Source organism: Dendropsophus ebraccatus, chromosome 13 (genome assembly GCF_027789765.1).
Source record: "Dendropsophus ebraccatus isolate aDenEbr1 chromosome 13, aDenEbr1.pat, whole genome shotgun sequence".
Classification (NCBI taxonomy): domain Eukaryota; kingdom Metazoa; phylum Chordata; class Amphibia; order Anura; family Hylidae; genus Dendropsophus; species Dendropsophus ebraccatus.
Window position 1 is genome coordinate 15,174,825 of NC_091466.1, and position 13,634 is coordinate 15,188,458.

The 13,634-nt window shown below is 40.9% G+C and overlaps 1 protein-coding gene across 6 annotated transcripts in view; it reads left to right on the plus strand.

Moving 5' to 3' along the window:
* SEMA6C (semaphorin 6C) overlaps positions 1 to 13,634 on the plus strand; it is a 459,642-nt gene that overhangs the window by 346,250 nt on the left and 99,758 nt on the right. The gene's annotated exons all lie outside the window — the stretch shown is intronic.

A 13,634-nucleotide genomic window follows, 5' to 3' on the forward strand; every position in this document is an offset into this window, starting at 1 on the left:
TAGAGGTGTGAAGCCAAAATTATAGGTATAGTGAGGATATTTATTCTACTCGTGAGTCATCCTTGGCTCGACGTCTCACAGACGCGGGAGCGGAAGCAACAGCATGGGGGGGGGGGATAGGACTATAAAGGGGCGACTAATTGTCTGTTTGTAGATAAAAATACCAGCAATAAAGTTGTATAAAAACAAACTACATAATATGGATTCCACCTACATCATCCACATCCCATCTACAGGCTTTCTACATCCACAGGACCAGGACCATAATGCTTTGCAGGTTGTTGTCACACTCACAAATCTACAATTAAAGTTTTGAATTTGGAGCCTGGAAGAGTGGAGCATCAATAAAAAACAATATGACAGGGGGTGGGGTCTGTACAAAGCTCCACCCATTTATTTCAAGACCACAATGCTTTGCTGAAAGTTGTCTTGTTCAAAAATGTCATATTTAATAAAGTTTTGCATTCAGGACCCACAAGGGAGGAGCATTCTAGGTAAAACAGGAAATTAGAAAGGGAAAAAAAACTATCATGGGGGTGGGGTTTCTACAAAGCTCCACCCATTAATTCAAGACCACAATGCTCTGCTGGAGGTTGTCATGTTTGAAAATGTCATATTCAATAAAGTTTTGGATTCAGAGCCCACAAGGGAGGAGCATCCCAGTTAAAAAAGGAACTTAGGAAGAAAGAAAAACCACGGTGGTGGGGTTTGTACAAAGCTCCACCCATTTATTTCAAGACCACAATGCTTTGCTGGAAGTTGTCTTGTTTAAAAATGTCATATTTAATAAAGTTTTAGATTCAGGGCCCAAAAGGGTAGGGCATCCAGGTGAAACAGGAAATTAGAAAAAAATATATCATAGGGGTGGGCTTTGTATAAAGCCCCACCTATTTATTTCAAGACCACAATACTTTGCTGGAAGTTGTCTTGTTCAAAAATGTCGTATTCAATAAAGTTTTGGATTCAGGATCTACTAGGGTAGAGCGTCGAAAATGTTAAAAAAAATCAACATGACATGGGTAGGGTTTGTCTCATTTAAAGTTCTCAATAAAGTTTTGTATTCAGGGCATAGAAGGATGAAAAATCAAAGATGAAACGGTCAAAGATGTCCGCCCCCTTAACTGACATACAAAAGGGGAGATTTATCAAACATGGTGTAAAGTGAAACTGGCTCAGTTGCCCCTAGCAACCAATCAGATTCCACCTTTCATTTTCCAAAGAGTATGTGAGGAATGAAAGGTGGAATCTGATTGGTTGCTAGGGGCAACTGAGCCAGTTTCACTTTACACCATGTTTGATAAATCTCCCCCAGAGCCCTCATTCCTATACATCCTCATGGATGGGCCACCAGTTCTACAGACCCTAGACCAGGGATGGGGAACCTTCGGCCCTCCAGCTGTTGCAAAACTACAATTCCCATCATGCCTGGGCAGCCGAAGCTTTAGCTTCCCTGTTTTACAGCATGATGGGAATTGTAGTTTTGCAACAGCTGGAGGGCCGAAGGTTCCCCATCCCTTCCCTAGACAAAAGGCACACTGTACCCCCCTTATCAGGATGTGTTTTTTTTTTTTTTTTTCCAATTATAACTTTATTTAAACTTCCTGAACAAGCAGTCCCCTCTGGGCCTGAACTCATTCCCGGGACTTGAGAAGAATTTCTGTGAACTCTTCCTTGTCGGACGATAATTATAAACTCGGCCGGCTAATGTTCCGCCGCAGTTATTACAATTAATCTGGCGGGGTCAAGGGAAGGCGCGGGAGGGAGACGGAGAGGATTTCACATCAGCTTTCAGTAAATTAAAAGCGAATCACACATGGAGTGTGAAGGTTACAGATCGGTAACTGGGAAGTGTAATGATGTAGCAGAGCCAGCGCCGTAGCCGCTTCCCCATTCCCGTCACGTCCGTCTCATCGCCGGAGTTTGATCTAATGGTTATAGCAATGATCTCCGTAGAGGCGGAATGGAACAGCTTTATCTGGAAATGAACGCCATGAAGTCGGCCTAACCTCCTTACCCACAAGGCTCTTTGTTTTGCAAAACGGGGTCAAGGGGTTAAAACAGCAGTTTGTGTTAGTGGAGGAACGAGCGATGATTTATGGCGATACTAAGTATCTCCATCTGGTAGTGACCTTCTCTAATGCGCCATTTCATTAAGAGGAAGATACATTGTCATCCAGGCCCGGCTCATATGTCTGTCTGCCAAGACCATGGGGTGTGAGGAGATGGTAGACACTGCCAAAGTGCCGGCCGCCATCTTGGGGAAGGGCGAGAACGAGTATAACTTGGAGAAAAAACGTGCAGCTTTTAAAGTCGTCTCCATTGCAGTGCAGTATAATATAACAAACGTTCATCCTGATCGTCCTGGTTCCTGAATACAGGGCTTAAAGGGGTACTCCGGTGAAAATCTTTGTCTTTCAAAACAACTGGCGTCAGAAAGTTATATAGATTTGTAATTTACATCTATTAAAAAATCTCCAATCTTCCAGTACTTAGCAGCTGCTGTATGTCCTGCCATCAGCATAAGCATAGTCATCAAACCATAACCCCACACAATGATATACAAAACATTAGAAAATTTAAAGGGGTACTCCAGAGAAGTTTTTAAATCGGCTGGTGCCAATAAGTTGTATAACTTTATCTATCAGCTACCGTATGTCCTGCAGGAAGTGGTGTATTCTTTCCAGTCTGACACAGTGCTCTCTGCTGCCACCTCTGTCCATGTCAGCAACTGTCCAGAGCAGCAGCAAATCCCCAATGCTCATCCTGATCTTCCTGGTTCATGTATTTAGGAGCAGCAGCAAAGCACAGGGATTTGAGATAATGGAAAGATTCTGGTCTCCGCGTTTTTTATTTTGTGCTCTGCATTGTACCGCCTGATATAAGGATTAATGTTCATCCTGATCTTCCTGTTTCTTGCATAGGAACTACATGTAATACTGACATGGAAGAGCAATGAAGATTTTTTTTCTCTTAAAGGGCAAAAAAATTCTCTTTTAAATCAATTCAGATTTGTAATTTACTTCTATTTAAAAATCCCAAGTCTTCCAGTACTTATCAGCTGCTGTATGTCCTGCAGGAAGTGGTATTGTTTCCAGTCTTGAGAGCAGGAGAAGTTTTCTATGGGGATTTTCTACTGCTGTGGACAGTTCCTGACATGGACAGAGATGGCAGCAGAGAGCACTGTGTCAAACTGGAAAGAATACACCACTTCCTGCATGACATACAGCTGCGCATAAGTACTGGAAGACTATTGTTGGTTTTTTTTTTATTGAAGTTAATTACAAATCTCTGGCACTTCCTGGGATCAGTTGATTTGAAGATTTTTTTGTGAACTTCCCCTTTAATAATGCAGGTGTACAACCTCCCATTGTTGTGTAATGTGATGCCTGAGCTTCCTGGTTCCTACATGTATAATGATGCTTACATAGTCAAACCAATAGAAGAACAGTTGAGGGGAAAGTAACCTTATATAACAATGTAAAGTAATTCTCCCTTCAGGGTCTATGGAAAGTTGGGTGACCACCTTTCTGTGTCCGTCATGGCCGACCTTGAGGTCTGTGTCCCTTTAAATGTGACGTCCTTTTGTTTTGTACGGATCTCGAGTTACTTTGTGTACTTTGCCAATATGAATGCGCAATTTCTGCAATTGGGATGTGATTGGGCGAGGATGGGAGCTATAATGCCGCTCTCTATTGTGCCTCCTCTTTGGCCATTATCTCTGCAGCTAAATAGGGACATTAGTAACAAATATCTGCTGCATGTGCTGCGCCCGCAGGTTCTCTCGCGTCAGCCGCCGGCCGCCATTCACACAGCACTTGATGAGCGGTCATTTACTCGCCGCCACCGCTATGTGTTATTGTGTGTCGGAGGCGCATTATATATCCGCCGCCATCCACAGCCGCTTCCTCGTCTTCAATATTCGTGTCGCTGAATTTCCCTACAGTCTTAACCCCTGATCGCCTAGATATAAGCTGCGGAAGAACTACAAGTGCCATCATTTCCACCTAGCAGGACATAGGAGATGTCTGGGAGATTCTGGGAACAACCATGGGTGACTGTCTTGTCCTCAGTACGGGCTCCTGGACTTGGCCTAGTTGACCTCTTGGACCACATGTGGCCATCAGTAGAGTCACTAAAATTCACTAAGACTTATAAGGACCTCATGGTGGGACTCATCTTGGTTGACCAGTTACCCTCCATAGGTCCTTGCCCTCCCCGGTAGGATTAGTGGTACCATCTAAGGGTTATGAGACGCTTTGATCCGATATGATCATGGCAATGGGGTAACCAAGACCATCTCAAAAAGTTAGACCAAACTTTTTTGGGGATTTACTATCCTCTCCTCCATGTTTACAAAAAGGTTTATGGCTTAAAAAAATGAGCTGATTTCTATGGTGGTGAACAGGGGCATCAAAGTCGGACCCAGAACCTCGGCCATGAAAGAGGCAAAAGCCCCCTGAGCCATGCATTATGACTAACACATAGTTAGCCTAAACCCGTAGGTCACATCTTTGGTGAAAGACCCTTTGAGAACTTCTATTGTGGACCATACCATCCTCCATCTACCTAGGGGATGGGGGGGGGGGGGGTCAGTAAGGATTTGTAATCCACTTAAAGTTGATCGAAGGGTCCATCACCATGGCGAGTCGGCTAGAAGTGATGGTCAGGGTAGTCGCTCGTCCATGGATGGGTGAATTACATTATGAGTTTCAGGGGAGAAGCGAGTCAGATGTTAATGTCTGTGGTGGTGCCCCGGAGCTCCAACAAATAGGATTATAATGTAATTGGTGTGAGGGGCGGGGGACTTACATTAAGAGGACCCCCGACATAGAGGAATAGCTAAAGGCAGGAAGGATAATGTGTATGACTGACTCTGGCTGGCGGCCATCATTTATAGACCATTAGTGGAATACAGGTCCACCGCAAAGTAATGGCTTTATAATGACCTGAGAGCTATAATAGTGTCAGAGGGCCATAGGGGTAATGAGCTGAGGAATAGCCAAACCTTCATCTATCTCCTATCTAATTTCTATCTATCTACTGTACGTATCCATCTATCTCATATCTATCTAATTTCTATCTACGTATACATTTATCTCATCTCCTATCTATCTATCTAATATCTATCTATCTATCTATCTATCTATCTATCTATCTATCTATCTATCTATTTGTCTCCCATGTGAAATATACTATAACCATGCAGGGGGGTGCTGAAGTTTTCTGGAGTTGACGAATTTCCTTCTTTTCTGCTTTAGAACTTTCCTAAACAATGGAAAGTATCTGATTTACTGAATCAAAGCTGCCGAACTCACAGATGTAGCTGTGTCAGATCTGCGCTCTCTCCGCTGCTCCGTTTATATTATATATTTATGAGGCCTTTGTCACACGCTGATTTCTGCCATCCAGTGTTATGGTAGTTTCACTCACATTCATTATGGAGCCCCCCTTTAAGACTCGGCACCCTGTGGTCACTCGTACCCCCAGCAGTGCCCCCCTCCTCATTCCCATAACCCAGCATGGGAGCTGAGCGAATTGTCCTGAGGTGTGTGAGAGGCTGACAGGAAGCGGGGCAGGAATATGGAGGCCTGTGAGAGGAAACCGCAAACAATATTCCATTAGTCTGTAGAGGAAACATGAATATGACATCGCTGATGAGCCGAGAAAGTTTATGTGAACCAGCAGACAAGTCCAGATCCTGCATCATTCAAAGCTGAGCCATTCCCAGAGGAGGAGGCGGCCATGTTACTGGCTGGGCCTATGTGGTGGGCGTCCACCAGCACTGTTTAAATAAAGTTTATTGAGGGCCAACATCACAATTCATAGATACAGTATGTGCCAGTGAGGCTGGAAAATCTAGGTTGATCTAAATACAAGCTTATAACATGGTTGCCTTTTGAATTTTTTTGTGTCAATAGTATGGCGGTATAATGTAGGTATTGTATGATAAAATTTGTCAGGAAATATATGGCAGTATTATCCCAGCATTGTATAGCAGTATTTTATAGGCAGTTCATGATAATATTAGTCAGGGATTACATGGTAGTATTATCTAGGCGTTATATGGCAGTATTATTTCGACATTTCACAACAATATTAGTTAGGAATTACATGTAAGTAATATCTGGGCATTGTATGGAGGTAGTATTCAGGCATTTTGTCATAATATTTGTTAAGACTTACAATGGAAGTATTATCTAGACATTGTATGGCAGTATTATTTGAGAATAGAGGTGAGCGAGTAGTGAAATATTCGACGTTCGAGAATTCGAATCAAGTAGGCACCGATATTCGACTATTCGAACGAGTATTCGATCCCATTATAGTCTATAGGAAAAAAAATTGCGGCACTTGGAAATCAAAATTCGACCACTTGGAGGTTACCAAGCCCCCATGAAACCTCCCCAAACGATGCAAACAGCTCCGGAACGACACTGTGACATCAGGGGGAGCATGCCTGGGTGCACCCAACACCCCAAAATCGCTGTATAATGCCACTCTCTGCAGTTGCAAAGGAAAAATATTTGCGAACGCTTTACGAACGTTCATGGCAATGTTCACGAATTTCGTTCGTATTTTTTGCGCAGTGTTATATACATGATTCCAATGTGCGTCCGCAGAGCGCCATGTTATTCGCGCGTATCGTGTGTAATGCTGTAGGAACATTACTGGAACAGTATACATCACATGCCTTTTTCTGGGCTACTGGAACAGTATACATCACGTGCCTTTTACTGGGCTACTGAAACAGTATATATCACGTGCCTTTTACTGGGCTACTGAAACAGTATATATCAGGTGCCCTTAGTGGGCTACTGAAACAGTATATATCAGGTGCCCTTAGTGGGCTACTGGAACAATATGTATAACGTGCCCTTAGTGGTGTTAAACAGGGACACTATAAGTCACTTGTACACACAGGGTACTGGAATGAATACAGCTGCTGATGCTGCTGTTATATCATCTATTTCTTAGCACTGAGAAGTGCTTTGGATTCAGAGATGACTTTTTCGCTGGATCTTAGCCCTGAAAAGGACTTTTGGGTTCTGTAGTAATCCTGCCTAACCAAAACACTACTAAAACCTATCTCTCCCTGCTCCAAGATCTTTCCCTGGCTAGGTTGAAAGCTCATCTGCGGTCGAGAGGCGGGAGCCAAGTATTTAAGATTCAAGGTCATGTGGTTCAGCCATCCAATGAGGGTAGACGCTGTTTTCGCGCTGCGTGCGTACTCCCAGGGTCCCTCACAGCCTCCATGCATGGTCATTGGATTAAAAAAAAGCGGCAACTACGATGGGAGGACTTTCGAATGTTTCCCGCGTATTCGCCTCCCTACTCGATTGAATTTGAATCTTTTGAATACCGCAATATTCGATCGAATATCATCTCAATCAAATTGTATTCGCTCATCTCTATTTGAGAATTTTTATAATATGAGAAATGATATGGTAGTAGTATCTAGGCATCATACAGATGTATTTTTGGGCACTATATGATAATATTAGTAATTAGTAATATACAGTATAGGCTATTGGGATTGTATGGCAGTGTTATTTAGGCCTTTGTCATTGTATGGTGATATTATTTCGACATTTTCTGGTGATATTATAGAGCAGTTATATGGCACTATATCTCAATATCTCAGTCTCATGTCGGTACTCTTTGGGTACTATATGACTTTATTATTAATATTCTCACAAATTAGAATCCATAAGGTATATAATACACCCTTAAAATCTGTTATAACAAAACCTTCCTTTATAGACAACTTGTGATTTCTTCCACCGGTGTTTGTCAGCGTCTTATTCCCCTAGACGCGCCCCTTTTATGTCATTGTTTGTCCTCATTTCTTTGCGCTTTCTGTACATTTCTGACATTATATTTTGAGGTCTTGCTCTGCAGGCGATGAAGAATAATACACGCGTACATCTGACGCGGGGCGCATGGTAGACATAACTCATTACGCATCAAAGGGAGATGTTTTTGAATAGAGAGATCTTTTGTTGGCTGTTATTGGGCGTCAGACGCGCTCACCGGGGCCGCGTATAATTGTCATATTCCCAGTTGTTAATCTTCACTATGCAATTGTATTGTAGTGGTTATCACACTCAGCGCAACGAGTTGGGGGGGGGGGGGGCTGGCAGAAACTTGATGGTGTTTTGTCTGTGGAGAGATCTGACCCCTTTTAACATGTATTTGCTGAATGGTGCTGTGTTTATTGTGGAAGCATAGGTTCCCCCTGTAGGAAACTGAAGGGAGCGAGTCATGTATTGATGCCGCCATTTGGATAAAAAATTAAATGTTCAATCCATTTGTTGTGGAAAATTGAGGTGTGAATGTTGTTAACCCCAATATTTTACTCCCGACTCCCGTCACAAGCACAGAAGTCCAGGAAGCTGAGATATTAGGAGCTGTTTGTTGAGAGTTCACATTGTAGAGCTGCTTAATACTCCACTTGGATATGGAGGAAATAATATAACTACTATAACAATAAAAAAGTACAACTACTATAATATTGCCTCTTATGTACCAGAATATAACTACTATAATACTGCTCCTATATACAAGAATATAACTACTATAATACTGCTCCTATATATAAGAATATAACTACTATAATACTGCTCTTATATACAAGAATATAACTGCTACAATACTGCTCCTATATACAAGAATATAACTACTATAATACTGCTCCTATATACAAGAATATAACTACTATAATACTGCTCCTATATACAAGAATATATCTACTATAATACTCCCTCCTATATACAAGAATATAACTACTATAATGCGAACTGGAGAGAATGGAACGGCTGCACATCCCATCTATGGCTGATACTAATGCCGCTAGGCCTATATTAAAAATCAACACCAGAGTGTCTGTATATGAATTGATCAAACCATATTGCCCCGTGTACCACCGCGCAGGTCCTCTGGTCCACACGGGTCCCTACGCTAACTACACACCGTGTCGGTCAGCGACCGCCAACCCCGCAAAGCGTGCACGTGCAGGGAAGGGAGGCCATGGAACGGCCCTGCAACCCCAATGTCACAGGACCAGACCCAAAAAGCCCCACCAAAACCCAGCCAGCACCACCGGCGGGGAAGGCTGCCCCCAAACGACACAAGTATGGATGTGGTATTACACTTACCATTGCTGCTCTCACAGAATGGGGAAGACATAGGGTCCAGACATGTGAGCACAGACATATCCTGCTAATTTTGGTCATGTGGGTCTTATACCGCATTTTGTTTCTCTCTTTTCTCCGTGTATTGCACTCCTCCTGGTGAGACCCACATGACCGCAATTAGCAGGAGACACCTGAGTGCACATGGTTTTAATCCCTCCTGTTTTTTCCCATTCTGTTTGCTGCAGCTATGGTGAGCGCAATACCTTATCCAGACTTGTGCTGCTTGGGGGCGACCTTCTCCGCCGGCGGTGCTGGCCGGGTTCTGGTGTGGTGTTTTTGGGTCTGGTCCTGTGGCATGGGGGTCGCAGGGCCGTCCCATGGCCCCCGTTCCCTAGCTGTGCACGCCTGCGGGGTTGGTGGCCACTGACTGGCACGGTGTGGACTTAGTGTAGGGACCCATGTGTATCAGATACCGGCACGAGGTACATGGGGCAGTATGGCTTGATCAATTCATACACAAAATTCTGATGTGTTTTTTATTTAGCCAAGCGGCACTAGTATCAGCCATAGGTGTGAGGTGCAGCACTCTGTTTCTTCCCTTAACCGCATAACTACTATAATACTGCCCCATATATACAAGAATATAACTACTATAATACTGCTCCTCTATATACAAGAATATAACCACTATAATACTGCTCCTATATATAAGAATATAACTGCTATAATACTGCTCCCTATATACAAGAATATAACTACTATAATACTGCCCCCTATATACAAGAATATAACTACTATAATATTGCTCCTATATACAGGAATATAACTACTATAAACACAAGCAAGTAGATGTGCTGGCACTATCAGCAAACCGTGGTATTCTGAGATTATTTGTATGTCCAGGTTAAGTGACCTTACGTGATAGGGAGCGTTGTGATCTCTGTTTACTGAGTAATCTCAGTACAGTGTCTGCATCCCAGTGGTGCTCAGCATGAATAGGAAAACAGATCATTCAATAAGCACAAGCCATTGAGATAGACAGTAGAAACCAGCGGCACTCACCTGAAGTTGCCTGCATAAGGACATCTTGTAAATAAACCACGATTACTGCATTAACCCGGTGAGTGCCGTTGGTTTCTATTGTCTATCTCAATGGCTTGTGCTTATATAACTACTATAATACTGCTCCTATATACAAGAATATTACTACTATAATACTGCTCCTATATACAAGAATATAACTAATATAATACTGCTCCTATATACAGGAATATAACTACTATAATACTGCTCCTATATACAGGAATATACTACTATAATACTGCTCCTATATACAAGAATATAACTACTATAATACTGCTCCTATATACAGGAATATAACTACTATAATACTGCCCCCTATGTACAAGAATATAACTACTATAATACTACTCCTATATACAAGAATATAACTACTATAATACTGCTCCTATATACAAGAATATAACTACTATAATACTGCTCCTATATACAAGACTATAACTACTATAATACTGCTCCTATATACAAGAATATAACTACTATAATACTGCTCCTATATACAAGATTTAGCCTGTTGCTTTCTCATGCAGGTTGCGCGACTATGGATACTCATTCGGTGCCAACGTCTCGCAACATAACCACATATCTACAGTTGCTCTGACCTTGAAGGAAGTGGGCAGACAGCATTTTATTACCCCCTCCGCTCATCCCAATATTATTTTAAGTTAATTACAGCTATAGATAGCGGGGATTAAAGGAGGACTCCGCACAGCCAGGAGCACACTTGTCAGGAAACCTTTGAAGTGACTTAAGTCCCGACCACCGTCCCTGTAACGTAAGACGAGAGGAACAGAGATGGTTTCTAAAAACAGCTGCTCTAATGATATTAGCAGACCCTCGGAGCTGTCAGAGTGGTGACATTATGTAACTGTAGAGGAGGTGAGGGGCCCACCATGATGCCCCCTGCTTCTGGCTAAGTAAACTGCTAACGGCTCTGGCTATTTCTGATATATTTATCATATGTCATATAAGAAGCTGCAGGCTGCAGACCTACGCCGGGAGGCGTGCGCCAAAGTCGTATAACATAATAAGGGCCACGCTGGTATAAGCTGGGTATCTCCTGTAAATAATTATATATGTACAGCTGGTATAACCTGGGTATCTCCTGTATATAATTATATATGTACAGCTGGTATAACTTGGGTATCTCCTGTATATAGTTATATATGTACAGCTGGTATAACCTAGGTATCTCCTGTATATAATTATATATGTACAGCTGGTATAACCTGGGTATCTCCTGTATATAATTATATATGTACAGCTGGTATAACCTGGGTATCTCCTGTATATAATTATATATGTACAGCTGGTATAACCTGGGTATCTCCTGTACATAATTATATATGTACAGCTGGTATAACCTAGGTATATACAATATATATAATTATATATGTACAGCTGGTATAACCTGGGTATCTCCTGTATATAACTATATATGTACAGCTGGTATAACCTGGGTATCTCCTGTATATAATTATTTATGTACAGTTGTTATAGCCTGGGTATCTTATGTATATAGTGATATGAAGCATGCTGGTATAACCTGGGTATCTTCGGATGTATAATTATATCTGTGCAGAAGATATTGGCGTTCCCTCAGATTATAATTGCTGCGGTGATGAGACAGTGTCGTATTATAAAAAGATAGAGGGTCTATAAATCTTTGTACTACGCGCCGTTTTAATTTTTCTGTTCATGTTGGGAGTTCATAAACAGGACCATTAAAGCTGTAACGTTGTCTGCTAAGCTTCCATAAACTCTCGCCTCATTTTCGGAGGAATCCATCACAGGAAAATAGGATTACTTTCACTAGCTAAGTACCCACTACTATTAACGTTAATTTCCATGGAAAGGATCCAGATTTCGCAAAATCTTTGATTAAGGTGAATTCCTGCCAGTAGTAAAGGCGGCTGTAGTCATTCACAGGGACAAGAAATACCATTGGATTCTACTATGTTGGCATTATAGGGTGACTGTCCAGCATCAATAAAATAGACTCATGTAAAGAACATACCTATTATAATACTGGCCCCATATACACAAGAATATAACTACTGTAATACGGCTCCTATATACAAGAATATAACTACTATAATACTGCTCCCTATATACAGGAATATAACTACTATAATACTGCTCCTATATACAAGAATATAACTACTATAATACTGCTCCTATATACAAGAATATAACTACTATAATACTGCTCCTATATACAAGAATATAAGTACTATAATACTGCTCCTATATACAGGAATATAACTTCTATAATACTGCTCCTATATACAAGAATATAACTACTATAATACAGCTACAGCCTTCACTTCCCCTCCCCACTTATGTCTATCGAGACTGAATAAACGGATTATTACCGCAGCGTTTTTTGTGGTGAGTGCAAGCTTCTTTTTCTCCTTGTTTGGAATATACCTGTACTTCTATAAGCTTTTTTGCACCTCCATGCTGCACTCCGCTGCCTAGAATCCTCACTACATATATCCTAGCTCATGGGTATATAACACATATTGCTGGACTTTGGTGCAAACTCAGATTCACTCTAATAGTTGTATAACTACTATAATACTGCTCATATATACAAGAATATAACTACTATAATACTGCTTCTATATACAAGAATATAACTACTATAATACTGCTCATATATGCAAGAATATACCTACTATAATACTGCTCCTATATACAAGAATATAACTACAATAATACTGCTTCTATGTACAGGAATATAACTACTATAATACTGCTCCTATATACAGGATTATAACTACTATAATACTGCTCCTATATACAAGAATATAACTACTATAATACTGCCCCTATATACAGGAATATAACTACTATAATACTGCCCCTATATACAAGAATATAACTACTATAATACTGCCCCTATATACAGGAATATAACTACTATAATACTGCTCCTATATACAAGAATATAACTACTATAATACTGCTCCTATATACAAGAATATAACTACTATAATACTGCTCCTATAAACAAGAATATAACTACTATAATACTACCCCTATATACAAGAATATAACTACTATAATACTGCCCCTATATACAAGAATATAACTACTATAATACTGCTCCTATATACAGGAACATAACTACTATAATACTGCTCCTATATACAAGAATATAACTACTATAATTCTGCTCCTATATGCAAGAATATAACTACTATAATACTGCTCCTATATACAGGAATATAACTACTATAATACTGCCCCTATATACAGGAATATAACTACTATAATACTGCTCCTATATACAAGAATATAACTACTATAATACTGCTCCTATATACAAGAATATAACTACTATAATACTGCTCCTATATACAAGAATATACCTACTATAATGCGTGTAGGTAGACAAAAAGTCCAGCACTCACC